We start from the raw sequence: 16,320 nt of genomic DNA, 5'->3' as shown, positions 1-16,320 counted from the left end.
ATAATCTAGTTCATAATGATCTAATATGAATTTAATCAATTATGAATATGATAGGAAGGAATAATTGAAAATAAAAAACCTGCATAACAACGAACATGACTACATACATGCATGATAAAATAATAAAAAACTATGAAACTTTAATCTTATATATACTTAAAGATATAGAAATAGTTGAATTAAGAAAAATAATATGAGAAAAAATATTTAATGATAACGAATCAGAAGATATATTAAACCAACAATGGTATGAAATAGACCTACATAATTTAGACCTCGAAAGAATAGAATGGTATGGTTTAGAAATAAATTCAGATTATTAAAATTGAAAACATTCTTCTTATATCCTCCTCTCCCCCCTTGTGTATTGCCTTCTTTGGTTTAATTACTGACAGATTATTCTATTTCTAGAATGACTAGTTATGAACTTCTAAAAAAATCAAGTTTAGTTGAGGATGTGATTTGTTTTGTTTTGATTTCCGTCTCTTTTGGCCTATATTTCGTTGTTTCTTGACATCATTAACTGTGAATGACCCTTTTCTTCTTGTTGAACATGAATCATCGGCGTTGAGCAAGATCCCCGTAGTTATTATGTCATCTGAGAAGATTTTAGCTCGCAATGATAGGTATATCCTCTTTTCACTATCAATTGTTTGCTCATTTGTATTAGTTTTGTTTAATATGGTCTATATACTGTGCTGCGTCACAGTTTAATACATTGTAAAATCCATTTGCCATAGGCAGATCTTCAACTAAACTCATTGTTTTCTACTCGATCAATATGTACATATGTATAATATCTACCCTTGTGTTAGACTCATACAAATCCCATTAACTATAATTCCTTAATGTATTCCTGCCTCTTAGAGAATTTGGACATGTTGTATTCTGTTTAAATAAACTCTTTAGAATTGAGGACTATTGATTGAATTGAAATTGGAAAAAGTACTTGCGGAGCAAACATCTGTTAACAGTTGAAGTAACTATCTAATCCCAGAAGGAACCTTGTGTTGCTTCATCAGTAGCATGTATTTTCATGTAGATCATGTATTTTCTTCTATAAAATGGTAAAAATTTAGGGCTCTTTTAGCTGGATAAAACTATCGATTTCTGTATTTATCTCGCTATTAGTGAATTTAAAGATAGTACCATTCCCTTCGCTATATTTTTGTTTCCAAATTGTTAATTTGGACCATCTAATTGAGTAGATGTTTCCTTTCTAGATGTTTGGAGGAAGGTGCTGCAGAATTTCTCCTAAAGCCTGTTAAGCTGTCTGATGTCAAACATCTCTGAGAATTCATACTAAGAGGTGAGGGGGATGACAACAAAGAAACAGAGAAGAAGATTAAAGAAGTATGTTCTAGAAAATGAAAATTTCAAGACGATTCAATGACACCACTGATGCCATCTTCTTTAGTTACAGGCCATGAGCCCATGACAATATATACTCTATCATTGTGTCCAATTCTCCACTTGTGTGCGCCATAGTTTCAGGAATTCAAAATTCACCTTGATGAAAATCTTAGATCCGCCGTAGTTGGCAGATGTATGATCTTGAAGAAAAAAATGTGTGCTTGGAATCTCATCTAAAGTCGATTCAGTTGATTGGTTTCAAAGGTGAAGAAATTAAGATAGAACTACTAAAGTTTTTTTGAAGAATGCATGGGTATTGCAAAAAACTTACGATTGTTTGGTCAAGTTATGCTCAGAAATCAGAAGAGACATCAAAGAAGGTTTTGAAGACTCCTAGAACTTCTTCACATGCTTTTCTGAGATTTCACAATGCCAACCTCAGACAAAGGTCTGATAACTGGTACAATGAAAAGTTAGAAAGGGAAATGATTATTCGATTGTTAAATTTACTCTTATCAAAATTTTCTGAATTGAAGATCCAAGTCAGAACCAAACTGTATAAGACACGGATCCTTGAGTTTTATGAAACTTTTATGTGGTTTACTAGGAAGTATGTGGTTTAATGTTCATTTACAAGTGTCGAGAAACAATTATGATGTTGATTATTCTCACACTGTTTGTCACTAATATTTGAATGCAACTTGTGCATTATTTGTATTTTGAGTCAAGCTTTAAACATTTGATACAATCTGTGCATTAGGTGATTTTAAAAGCATTGAAGATCCACAGTTATGAGCTATTGACAACAAAATGAGGCACAACTAAGGTAATAGTCTGTCTTAAACTTGTGCTTCTTGGTAAATGTTGAGCTCGAATAGCCATTTACTTATCAGAATACAAGGTCCCGTTGATGGTTGTTAAAACAATTTAATCTGGTAGAGTTACATAACTATTTTGTAGCTCGTGCACTTCATATCTAATCTTGAGATTCTGCGATTTCTCAGAAAGTGCAACTAAATTAAATGAGTGCAATGTGGCCGCTGATGCGGTAGGCTGACGTACTAAAGCAGAGCACCAGTAAGTTAATGCATTTTTTTATTAGCTTCAGCTCTTTTGTATAATACTATGGAAACTGAATTGACTCTCTTCTTATCCTATTCATTATAAATAATGATGTTGAATTTCATTGTTGTCTCATAGTATGTACAACATGGAGGGAACCCTTTAAGACAGATCCACTGCTACTGGAAAAAATATTCAAAAAGGAAGGTCCTCCTTGGACATTGAGTTCAGTTGTGCTAAAAGCTAAGATGTTGTTGGATGTGAAGTTGAGTTCAGATTATGCAGTCAGCTAGCTTATCATCTGGCCCACCTTACAATAAAATGACGACTATCCTATTTCTGATTCATTTGCTTCACTTCCTTCACAAGCCAAAAATAGGTGAACTTAAATAGAATAGGGATGGCGACTCTTAAATCAAATCTATTGCGGTTCTTTCATGATTGTAAAAATGGATGCATGTCTTATGTATTTTTTGTTTGGTCGTGAGCTGTAGGTAGATGCCCCTTATATTTTGTACTTTGAATGAAGTCAATAAAATTCTATACCTAATGCCATTTTCTAATTTTTTGAGTAGGGTGCTTGACGATAAAGTGTTACTTTTTTAAAAAAAAAAACATGTAAACACATTGTAATTTTTCATATTGAGTTACTCCATTTATCAACAAATTCTGAATGTCTGGCCAACTAAGAAAAATGGCAATGCACCTACATTGTTTCTTATTGGATGTGGATTCTTCTCTTAGGAATAAGCTAAGAAATATGATCCATCACTAAATGATGGGTGTTGTGAATTTAAAAGTATGGTTAATAAGAAGTATTTATTGCTACTTCGGATGCTAAACGTATTTCTTAGATAGATTAAATACAAGTGAAATAACATTAAAATTAAAAATGTTGGGCCCATTCTTAGCACGGGAAAGAACCATCTAGTATAAATAGAGATGGCCTACCCGATTTATTGGAATAGGATTTATTGATATGGATATCCTCTAAACGCTTCTAGAAGCACTTCCATGTTAATATATATTTAAAAACAATTAGAAATTTTAATGACCATCCAACTTATTTCCTCTTTATTGCATTATTTTGGGTCTTTAGAGATTTCCTATAGCCACGCCAAACCATTTATGACTTGTTGGGCCCAACAATTTGGTCAGTCAAAACATCAGGTAGAAAGCCTTAGAATGTTATTTTTACGGTTCCGTTAGCTCTAGAACGTCGATTTTGGTCTAGAAGGACCTTTGATACGGATTTTGAGCCTTTCAGGCTCATTCCGAGCAACATTGTAGATTTTGGCTTCAAACAAAGTATGGGTGTGAGACCCATGTTTTGTCGAAACAACCTCAATTGAAAAGTTCAACATCCTTGTTGAGTCCGGAATGATGAATTTTGTGGGGTAACATATTTCGTTTGGATGCACGGAGTTCCCAACGGATCCTAGCACCTTTTAAGAGTATTTTAAGACTTGTTGAATCAGCTGGTGTTGCACCATCTGGTGCAACACCATTTCTTCTTAGCGTTCACACACCTCAGGCTGCGTTTGCGGTAGTGAGTGATTTGGGTCTACTCGTTCGCGAGTTCGTGGAGACCAAAGGGCTTGGTCATTGCATTCGTAGGCCTTACGACGTGTTCACAATGGTAAAGGAAGCTGACCCTTCGTATTTGCAGGTTCGATGTCGCATTCGCAGATTTAAGGAGGGCCGAACTCTCGTCTTCACCAACTGAGTCCCGCATTTGTGAAAGTCATTTATCTGGTCTTTTAATTAAGACTAGTTCCATTTTCAACTCAGTTTTTATCATTGTGAAGTTGATATCTTGAGTTACAGAACTCTACTTTGGATGATTTAAGTTGATAATTGCTGGAAATTTGCTAGGCTACATGCTGGGATCATAGAGAAGGTGTGGGGAGTGCATAATAAATATAATTTCTCTTCCCGAGAGGCCTTGGTTACCTCTTTAATGGTGATTTCTATATGAGATTGTTGCATGATTAGATTTCGCTGTTTTTCGTGCTAGGTTTGAGCTCATTTTCTAGGAAAAAGTTCTTGAGTAAAATGGAACCAATTGACATAATCAATTTTAGGATTTTCAACGCGGGTCCCATAATTTCATTTTTTATTCGATTTTGGGATAATCTTCAGTTGTTTCGATGTTGGTGTCTAAACATCTATATTGACGCTATGATAGTTTATTTGGTAGTGTGGCAGCAATTGGAGACGTTAGGAACAACAAAGCTCCAGAATAATGGTTTTTGTTGGATGAAGAGGAAAAAATAAAATGAAAGAGTTTGAGAGACAAAAGGTTTCTTTTATTGCTCAACTTTCTTGCATAAAAAACAAAACTCCTATTGCCCTTTTATAGGCTTACAATTAACTACTAAAGCTAAAACAAAGCAACACACAAATAATGGAAAACGTGGTAAACATGGTCCACTACAATAAGAAGATAATTTCATTGACTAAGTAAAACATAAACTCACTAATCCTAGAGAATAGACCCACAAACTGATTTTCTGCAAACTAAATATTTTGAAGAATTAGTCAACACTCCCCCATTCTTCAAAAGCACAAACTCCCATTTATTGTTTGAAGAAGTCATGCTTGTTGCGGGGAAGCAACTTCGTAAGAACATCAACAGTCAGATTATTTGTGCCATATAATTCAAGTGAGATTATTCCACCAGCGACTAGATCACGAATAAAGTGATAGCGAGTGTCGATGTGCTTCGTTCTACTGTGAAAAATGGGATTTTTTGTCATAGCAATTGTTGCCTTGTTGTCACACCATATTTCCATTGGACCAAATCCGGTCTTGTTAGAAGATCTGCTAACAATTTCCTTAACCAAACAACTTGACAACATGCTAAAGTTGCAGCCATGTATTCTGCTTTCGAAGATGGCAAAGCTAGTGTATCTTGTTTCTTTTGAACTCCATGAGACTGCTCCAGACCTAAGACTAAAAACGTTCCCAGATGTACTCTTGTGATCATCCAAGATCCCTTCCCAATCACTATCAGTAAAGCCAATTAATTTGAAACCTGATACTTTTGAGTACCAAATTCTGTGACTTGTTGTGCCAACAACATATCGCAAGATCCTTTTGGCTGCTTCTAGGTGTTACTTTGAAGGATTGTGCATAAAACGTGAAACAAACTGACAGAGAATGCTATATCGGGCTTTGTGTGCGATAAGTAGTTTAGACAACCAACCAAGCTTCTATAATAAGAAGCATTTGCCGCACATGTATCATCATCGAGTACCAACTTCTCATTCATATTCATAGGTGTGGGAGATGGATTACAATTTAGCATGTTGAACCTCTTTAAATGTTCAGTAGCATATTTCCTTTGTGAAATAAAAATTCCATCCGAACCTTGTCTCACCTCAAGACCAAGAAAATAATGCAGCATACCCAAGTCGGACATCTCAAATTTACTCATCATGCAACTCTTAAATTCAGAAACAATAGATTCACAAGAGCCCATATATATAATATCATCGATATAAAGACAAACAACCAAAAAATCACTATTACCACGCTTCTTCACATAATGTGTAGGTTCATTGTCACTTTTTCTGAACTGCTTCTCTTGAAAAAGGGAGTCAATTTTGCTATACCATGCCCATGGTGCTTGCTTTAAATCGTACGATGCCTTCTTCAATTGGTATACTTTGCTCTTCCCTTCATTAGAAATGAAGCCTTCAAGTTGGCAAACATAAACTTCTCTTTGTAAGTCGTCATTTAAGAAAGCAGACTTAACATCAATTTGGTAAACAAGCCAACCAAGTTGAGCATCCAAGGCTAGAGTAGTTCTAACCATTTCAAAGCGAGCAATTGGTGATAACGTCTTATTAAAGTTGATGCCTTGTTGTTAAGAGTATCCTTTCGCAACAAGTCGAGCTTTATGCCTTTTGACACTTCCATCAGCATTGTACTTTGGTTTGAAAATCCAATTTAGCCCGATAACATTCTTCCCTTCCGAAAAATCAACAAGCACCTAGGTCTGATTTTTCTTGATAGCCTGAATGTCTTCAATCATCATATCCTACCACTTTGGTTGCTTTGCACCTTCTCCATAACATGTCGGTTCAACAACTAACAAGGCAAAGCTACAAGATGCATAAACATCTTGTAGTGACCGAAACTTTGTTGGTGGCGTCTCGTTGGATGACGTCGAAAGTGGAGAACAAGAGCTTGATGGAGTAGAATTGTTTCTACTTCCATGAGCAGTACGGTTAGTATTGCTGCTACCTGGTGAGGAAAGATCATAACTTGTTGTTTCAAGTATCCCTGTATGCTCTACTTTTGCGTGAACTGGAATATGGATGACTGAATCTTCTTCCTTGTCGTTTCACTCCCATGCCGCTTCTTCATTAAATACAACATTCCTGCTGATAATCACTTTGCCACTAGTAGGATTATATAGTCTATATGCTTTGGATTGAGGACTATAACCAATGAAAATGCATTTCTATGATTCTTCATCTAGCTTATTTTGTAAATTAACCAAAGCATAAGCTATACAACCAAAGACTTTCAAGTGGCTTACTCGTGGTGTCCGTCCCGTCCATGCTTCATATGGAGTTTGATTCAAAATGGCTTTTGTTGGAGAGATGTTTAAGCGGTACACATCTGCAACCAGTGCTTCTCCTAAAAAATGAACAGGAAGTCCCCTTGAACTTGCTTTTATTCATTGGTCCACATAGGTCAACTTGAACTTGCTTGTCATCACCAAGTCGAACCTCACTCTTTTGTGACTCATCGAGGTCTCTAAATAAAGACCTTACGCCAATCATATGATTCGAGTTCTTTTTCTTAGTCCTTTTGCTTAGTCCAACAATATGTTTCAGTATGACCGAACTTCTTGCGATACTGGCAATGAAAGTCACTCTTATGATGAGTGTCATTGAATTGACTTCTCCCTCTACCGCAACCACAAAATCTGCCTCTTCCTCTACCTCTGCCAGAAAAAAATGAGGATTTTTCTTTGGAGAAAGATGACTCCTCTTTCACCTGGAATTTTTTTCTTCAACTTTCTCATGAGGCCTGTTTATCCTATCTTCATGAGCTAATAAAGAACCCATTAATTCATCAAATGAATAATCAAATAAATGAATGGATTCTTCAATAGCAGCAACCACATGCTCAAATATTTTGGTTAAAGATCTCAACACCTACACCTTTGCCACAACAATTTCATCATTGATATTCTCCCCACACTACTTCATGAGATTAACAATGGAAGAAACTCTAGACATACAATCTTGAACAGATTCATTACTTTTCATAAGTAAAGTTTCAAAATCATGACGCAAAGTTTACAATTTTATAGCAATTATCTTCTTATCTCCCATATACTCCTGTTTGAAGAATTTCCCAAGTTTCGTGAGAAGTCTCTACTGCTGAAATTCGGGGAAAGATATCATCATGAAGGTCTTGTTGAATCAGGAACAACGCCTTCGAGTCTTTCTTGCGATTCTCCTGTAGCCTATGTACCTGGCCTTCAACCGGATCTGCAAATCCGCTCTCCACCAAGTCCCACAACTCTTGAGACTTGAAGAGAGTCTTCATCTTAAGACTCCAAAAATGATAATTCATCCCTTTGAAAATTGGAAGATGTTGGGAGTTACTGTTAGAGTTTGCTGACATTTTTTCTCTGGTTTTGTATTTCTGGGGCTAAAATTATATTCTAATCTCTAGTTACTCTTTTGCCAGGGGAATAAAACTTTTAAACCGGCGTTGATACCAAATTTGTTGGATGAAGAGGCAAAAATAAAATGAAAGAGTTTGAGAGACAAAAGGTTTCTTTTTATGCTGAACTTTCTTGCATAAAAAACAAAAACTCCTACTGCCCTTTTATAGGATTACAATTAACTACTAAAGCTAAAATAAAGCAACACAAATAATGGAAAACATGGAAAACGTGGTAAACATGGTAAACATGATCCACTACAATAGGAAGATAATTTTATTGACTAAGTAAAACATAAACCCACTAATCCTAGAGAATAGACCCACTTACCTGATTTTATATTGAGCTTGTGATTATGAATTCATGTTGATTAGTTAGTTTTGAGATGAGTTTATAGTTTGTATTATGTTAGTGATAGGAATTTATGCCTTAGCCATATAGTTAGGTTTTCTGTTATCTTTTCGTTCTTGTGACCTCTAGCTGCTTTAACTTTCTTGCTTTTCACATCATCTTTATTTTCCAACTTTAAGATCATGTCCATATTCGGCAGCTTCTCACCCACCACCTACTGGCTATCCAGCACCATCTCCTTATCCCACAGCCTCGCCTCCTTCACCATATTATCCATCATCTCCTTATCCCAAAGTCCCACCCCCTTCAGCAGCATATCATCCAGCATCTCCTTATCCCCCTCAATCGGCTGCTTATATACACCTTACTCATAAGCTTCAAAATAATAACCTAATTTCAGGACTTCTCTATGACATGTTTGTGATTGCTATGCTGAAATTATTTAATATATGTAGAATCTGGAAATTATTTAAACGAAGCTTATGTTTTGTATTTGTACTATATAGGACTATTCCCTAGCGAAATGTACAAAATCTTTTTGTCAGATAGGCTCCCCCTGCTTTTGTATGTGCCTCATAGCCAAATGTGGAATCACAGGATGATCATTCTTTTTTACATGGAACACTTCAGACTGTACTTTTGCGATCTTACATCCTGGTGGAATTGTTGAACAAAACATATAAGTATATATTTTTGGGAATACTGCCACTTGGCAACTGAATTTGAATTAATCAAATAAGGTTTTTATTTTCTTGAAATTCTATTAGGAAGTAACTTGTCAGGCAGTTTGATTGGTCGAGAAGAACTTCAAACACTATAAACTTCTCTTGGATGCTCGTAGAAGTACTTCTGCCAGATGAGTACTAATTTTGCCATTCTCAACTTCTGTTTTACTTCAAGCAAAACGTATAAAAAATTAAGTGAATAAAGAAATAAGACAAGGACTCGAGTGTCAACACATATTGTGATATCAAAACTAGAATCCTAATTAGACTTAGGCCATACGTCGATTATTTTACTAAGGACGGTCAGCTCAACACCGATACTAGAAAATGAACCTAGAATTTCTAAGCACCTAAGAAGAGAGGACTCCTCTCAAATACAAAGTATCTAGAGAATCATAAATAAGGCAGTAAATAAGGCAGACTCTCCCGTTACAAAGTAAAAAACAGAGAATCTATTAGAAATAAGGCACATTCAAAGAAGCTATAACTTAATACAAGAAATAGCCTAGATGAAAAAAATGAAGTACCAAAATGTGGTATAGATGTATTTGCACCAAATCTTGGAAATGGATAAGTGTGACTAAATCAACCTAGTTGGATTTTATGTTTGACAGCGGTCACGTTATACTTCTTAACTGGAGGGGTAATTTGAGCTATTAGTAATTCTGTTGATTGATGGCTTCAATAAAATACTTATAAGACATTATTATTCTGAGTATAGAATCCTCCTCTTTTTCCACCATGTAAGCCTGACGATCGAAATATCTTCTAATCATCTTAGACAAATTTCTTTCTGAGCGAGAATAATATGACAGATTTCTCCAATTTTGCAAGGATCGGCTTTGTTGATTGTCTGCCATATCCGTCGCTAAAAAACTATTCATAGAATCACGATCACTCACGTAGAGCACAATAAAACCAGTAAAATAGGTAGGCAAGTTACCCAAAGTTTAATAACACTAATTAACGAACAAATAAATAAAAATAATTTTAAATATATTTGAGTTCTTGAAAAAAACACAATTAGTAGCTGAAAATAATGTATAATAAGTTTGAGTGATTGACACTGACATAATTTATATCTCCTATTTCATTTGGAAGTTAAAGTTCATTATATTTGGAGAATTCAATAACTTGTATTACTTTTTATTTTATTTTTTCCTTTAAAGTCACTGGTTGATACTTGAAACTTAAAAGAAAAGTTCAAAGGCGCCGACAATATAGAATATTATATCATGAGCATAATTTAGGTGGAGAAATTTTTGCCTATTTTTTTTATATGCCAAAATAAAATGAGCCCAATTCTATTAGAATTTGACATATAGTCTAGCTATTTGTATTCCTCTTCCACAAATGCGATGTACTATAGGAAAACAACATCCCATTCTTGTTTTGGTCTCTAGGAACTATGTTACCATTACAAGAAGGTGCCCAAGTAGATTCACAACCATCAATAAAAACCCAACACATGCTTTGTGGCGGAGTCGCAGAATCGAAGTTAAAAGCACTATTTTTCTATTTTTTTCTTTTTCAAGCCGCTCTTATTCTATTTTTTTCCTCAGATGGTGTAGCAGGATCACAATTAATGTTATTTTCTGCCTTCTTAAGCTTGCTACCTGCTTTTAGGAAATAATCGACCTCATTCTTTGACCTAAATTTACCCCCAAACACCGGTTCAATATAGTATCTACCAACAATAATTAGTGGCTCCAGTAGTACGAACTTTTGTTTCATACCTCCAATTCTTTGGAAACCACTTCGACCTATCTAGATTCACCAGACGCATAGGTGTAATTTTCCTCTGAATCTGCAAATTACTTGGAGTTACATCGAACACATTTCCTCCATTAGTTATATCACCTTTGTTTGGTGTGGTGTTCTCTACTCTAACATCCAACACAACATCAATGTAGGTTCCCGACGACAACAACGGGTCCGAAGGTATACCATCATTGCAGAAGTCGTTGGTGGTAACAATTATCGATGGGATGGAAGAAACAACGGAGTCAACCTTAGTCATTGGAGGAAGTTTTGAATGAGTCAATGTGGAGAAAAAGTCCTTGGAATAATGGAGAAGAAGTCCATTATAAAATTTTCAAAATAATGAACTTTTTCTCCACATTGACTCTTTCAAAGCTTCGTCTGATGACTAAGGCCGACTCCGCTATCTCTTCCATCCCACGGATAATTGTTACCAGCGACGACTTCTGCAATGATGGTATACCTTCGAACCTATTGTTGCCGTCAGGAACCTACATTGATGTTGAGTTGGATGTTAGGGTAGAGACCACCACACCAAACAAAGGTGATGTATCTATTGAAGGAAAGGTGTCTGATGTAATTCCGACTAAGTTGCGGATTCAGAGGAAGATTATGCCTATGCGTTGGGTGAATCAAGAATGGCCAAAGTGGTTGCGCGAGAATTGGAGGTTTGAACAAAAGCTCATTTCACTGGAGCCACAACAGGGTTTTTTGATAGATACTATATTGAACCGATGTCCGGTGATAAATTAAGGTCAAAGAATGAGGTGGATTATTTCATTAAAATAGGTGGCAAGCACAAGACGGCAAAAACTAACATTAACTTTGATGTTGCTACACCACCTGAGGAAAAAAAATAGAAGAAGAGAAGTTTGAAAAAGGAAAAAAAGAAAAGTAGTTCTTTTAATATAGATTTTGTGACTCCTCTACAGAGCATGTGTTGGGGTTTTATGGATAGTTGTGCAGATACTTGGGTGCCTTCTTGGAATGGTAACATAGTTCTGGAGACCAAAACAGGAATGGGATGTTGTCTTCTCAGAGTACAACACTTTTTTTTTTTGGTTTTTGTTTTATGTACTAAGTTTGTGTTATTAAAAGGAGGTCTGCTAAGTTTTTATTTTATTTTTTTCTAGAGGTCTTGTAAGTAGATATATAGCAAAGAGGCTATTTATAGACTCCAGTTTTAATCTGTTGGTGTTGAGAGGATCATTTTGTAGCGAGTCTCCTCTGTTTTAGGGAATCACAACAAAATGTTTTACTGGAACCTGAGTTAAACTAGGATCTCAGTCCCAATATTTATTATCACCACATTTCTTGACCATAAGTAGGTGAATAACTGAAAGATAAATAGCAGCCGACAAAAAAAGAAGAAAAAATTAAGGGTAGGAAATTATAATATGGGGAAGTGAATCCTTACCAATATGGCAATACGGTGAAAGTTTAGATCCACAACTTGTACTTCTTAAGAATTTTTAGAAGTATAAGTTGAAGAAATGGTCTTGATTGATTGATGTATGGACCTGGAAATTAAATTGAGGATATTTTGAAAAAGCCCAAGATAAAATAAGAAGAAGATTCTTAGGTCACACTTCTAAAAAAATAAATAAATAGGATTACACATCTGACTTTTAATTAATTTGATTTTTGTTCAGAAATCAAAATCAAAATAACAATATTAAATAATCAAAATAAAAGAGACAAAATAGGATAAATTTCTTCTTTGGACAAATACCATATACAAGCCTTTGAACTTTGTCTTAGTTTTTAATTAGACACTTTAACTCTAGTTTGTTCTATTTATATAGAATGAGGAGGTTAAATAATAGTTTAAAACTAAAATAATGAGTTGAAATAAAGTTTTTATACACTTAAAAAAGCAAATGTTACCGTTGTAAAAGTAGAAATTTGTACTTTGTTACCGTTGTAAAACTTGGATAATTGACTATTGTCACTGTAGGTCAAAATATATAGATAATTAAGACGGTCGATACCTTTTCATGTGGTTGGATTAGATTGTACCAATGACATCTACACTTCAACACTAATAAGGTATATACAGGTTGATATCATGATCCAAAAGTGATCTATACTGCACCTACTAGAATATGATGCTTATATATAGACCGTAGCTAGATAATTTAAAAGGGAGAATGATTAATTAATAATAAATTATTTTATTGAAATTTATTCAATTAAATAAGTTTAAACAAGTCATGTAAAGGTCCACATACATTGGAGGTGGTGATAAATGATGTATGAGAAATAATTGTAGTTATAGAATCAACATCTTCAATGTAATGTGTGAGAAAGCACAGGTATAAATGAAGAATAGTTGTGGTTATATAATCAACATCGTCCCATACATTATTGATCACCACTCTCAATTTGTATGGACCTTTACATGATGTTTGGGAAGAGTTGTGGCTGAACAAGTGAAATTCTCCCAACATACTTGTGCTTTCTCACACATTACATTGAAGATGTTGATTGTATCTCTTTCTCATACATCATTTATTTCCACCCCCAATATATATGGACCCTTACATGACTTGTTTAAACTTATATAATTGAATAAATTTCAATAATAGAATTTATTATTAGCTAATCATTTTTCCTTTTAAATCTTACTAGCTACGGTCTATATATAAGCGCCATATTCTAGTAGGTGAAGTATAGATCATTTGGATCATTATTTCAACCCGTATATACCTTATTACTGTTGAAATGTAGATGTCGTTGGTACGATCTAAACCAAGCACATGAAAAAGTATCGACTGTCTTAATTATCTATATATTTTGACCAACAATGATAATAGTCAATTATCCAAGTTTTACAACAATAACAAAGTACAAATTGCTACTTTTCCGATGTCAACATCTGATTTTTCGACAATTCTTTAAGGTGTCAATTGGTAAAGTGTATATCTAAGTAAGGATTGTATTAGTTATATGTTTGATTAGTTATACATAGGTTATTTATTATGCATTGTTTAATTTTGGGCATTAAAAATAGCATGCATGAGGAAAATTCACAATTTTAGTGGGGAAAAATGTAAAAATCAATGTTTTGGGGAAAATTATATTCTAATGCATAAGTTAAAATCATTGCATTACAAATACCATAAATTTCCATCTATTAATAATACACACCTTAATACACAACAAGTGGACTCAATAATAAACATTAATACACAGTGTACAAAATGTATGTCATCTTTTCATTGATCTATATTAGATCATGAGTAAATTCGATAATAATTGACATTAATTTGACCAAAATGTTAGGGTCCAAAATAAACAGTAGCTTGAGATCTCCAGTAGCTTAATTGCAAAAACAACGTTAGTCAAATCTATCTAAGATTTGTTGTTATTCATAAATGGGGTTCTTTTGTGTCCGGATTTCTTGCAAATTGAACATTTGTTCCTCCACTTGCTCTTGAAATTCTCACCGACATCCTTGACATATTTTATTTTCTTCCTTCCAAGCTTAGTATCGACAAGGGGTGGAAGAATATTCACGCTTAGCAATTCTTCCGGCAAACACCATTCCGACTTGATAGGGACAACATTAATAGATTTAGAGTATGCAAGGAGGTATGTTTCAGCTTTATATAAAGGCGAAGAATATTCATAGATGTTCATACCATACTCATCGTTATGCTTCGAACTCAAAGTAGTCATTGCGTGAGCGCACGGTATCTTGACCAAGTGATATTCCCTACAAGAACATGACTTTTCTAGTAGGTTCACGGTGGAAGTAGAACCTGCACCGAATACAGTTAATTGATTACCATCAGCAGTTATTTTCTCCACATACAAGGAGTCACCCTCGATCATTTTTTTTCTTGGGATCCTTTCGGCAGCGACACCATTTTATTACCCTTTGATTTAAGGACATATGCATGCCTCTCTCTGAACAATTCTCCAAATCTCTTAGCAATCGAATTAAATATGGATGCCATGGGGTACTCTCTCGTCTATCAACATTGCGTTGAGTGACTCGACAATATTTGTGTTCATCAAATCATATCTGTTTCTTGGGAAATATGCTCTGCTCCACTTTTCAAAACCAACTTCATGCCTCGGGGGATTTGTCCTTGAATTCCCCAAAATGATCATTGAACTCCTCCAAAGAATATGCCTTTGCCGCGTTGTAGTATAGATAAAGGGAATCTCCACAATGGTGATTTACCTGAGATTTTCACTGAGGTGCCTCATGTCATATCCATGATGAGCATGATTGTAAACCTTTGCAATACCATTGGTAATGCTCCTGTGTCTATCGGAAATAAAACACAATCTTATTCATCGACCACAATATCCTTCAAGTTCTCAAAGAAGAACGTCTAAGATGCATCGTTATCTTTTTCCACGACAGAAAAGACAATTGGATAAACATGACCATATCTTGTGCAACAACGCTCAACAATACTCCCTCGTATTTACCATGTAAATGAGTGTCGTCAGCTGCAATTACCTTTCTCATGTGGGAAAATCCCCTAATACAAGCACCAAAAGCATAAGAAGTAATACATAAATCTATGAGTATCCCTTCTTACCATGATACAATAGCTAGAACCAACATTAAGAGTGTTGATCATATATGAAAAAGCCGGTAATCATGGATATTCATGCTTCACTGTCCCTCAAACCATTTCCTTGGCAATCACACCTCCCTTCCAACATATCCAATTGTTGAAGGTAGAATAAAACAATTCCTTAAAGAACAATACTATCATTTCTTGAAGAAAAAATTCAAATTTGGTATGCCATTGTAAGGACATAAGGACCTTAAGAACTTTATCGCACCTTGATGTGCGAAGTGAACTAGGAAAAGAGGATAAAAATTAATAAACTTTTGACATGGGTTCAAGGATGTGCCGGATGACCTATAGAGGAATATGACTAGACTGGAGCCTCTTTTAATCCCAAAGACATAGATAACTACACAATAAATTAATTGCTCATATTCAATATGAAGTATGAACAAATTCACAACTTTATTGCAAGTTGTAAATATTTTTCTTGAAGTAATACGTAACATCTCACAATTTGAAATAGCTAGGAAGGAGCTACGAACTAGAAATAGTAATTTTTGGAAATAATAAAAATCTGGAAATTTGTTCAAGTTAGGAAAAGTGAGTTTTTGGTCAACTTCAAACAGCCATAACTACTAGCTCATGATGATTTAGGGGTACTTCCAGATATGGTTGGAAAGCCCTTGGAATAATATTTCCAACGCCACTGAGTTTACGCAAATCCAAGTTCGTATGAGTGAGTTATGCCCTTTGTAAGTTGGGTTGTTGGAATAAGGAAAGTTCAATCCGGATTTTGAAAGGGTAGTTTGGTCTTTCCTTACCCTTTTATTTTAATTCG

The 16,320-nt window shown here is 34.9% G+C and overlaps 1 long non-coding RNA gene across 1 annotated transcript; it reads left to right on the top strand.

The window, feature by feature from the left end:
• Nucleotides 1-271: 271 nt before the first annotated feature.
• LOC102585245 (uncharacterized) lies at nt 272-2,978 on the top strand. The gene is made up of 5 exons (XR_368819.2): nt 272-626; nt 1,224-1,801; nt 2,114-2,179; nt 2,358-2,430; nt 2,554-2,978. It is a non-coding gene; the product is annotated as an uncharacterized lncRNA (long non-coding RNA).
• The last annotated feature ends 13,342 nt before the right edge of the window (nt 2,979-16,320 follow it).

This window comes from Solanum tuberosum, unplaced genomic scaffold, assembly GCF_000226075.1.
Source record: "Solanum tuberosum cultivar DM 1-3 516 R44 unplaced genomic scaffold, SolTub_3.0 scf00564, whole genome shotgun sequence".
Taxonomy (NCBI): domain Eukaryota; kingdom Viridiplantae; phylum Streptophyta; class Magnoliopsida; order Solanales; family Solanaceae; genus Solanum; species Solanum tuberosum.
The sequence above is the reverse complement of the archived record's forward strand: the minus strand, read 5'-3'. Positions and strand labels throughout refer to the sequence as shown.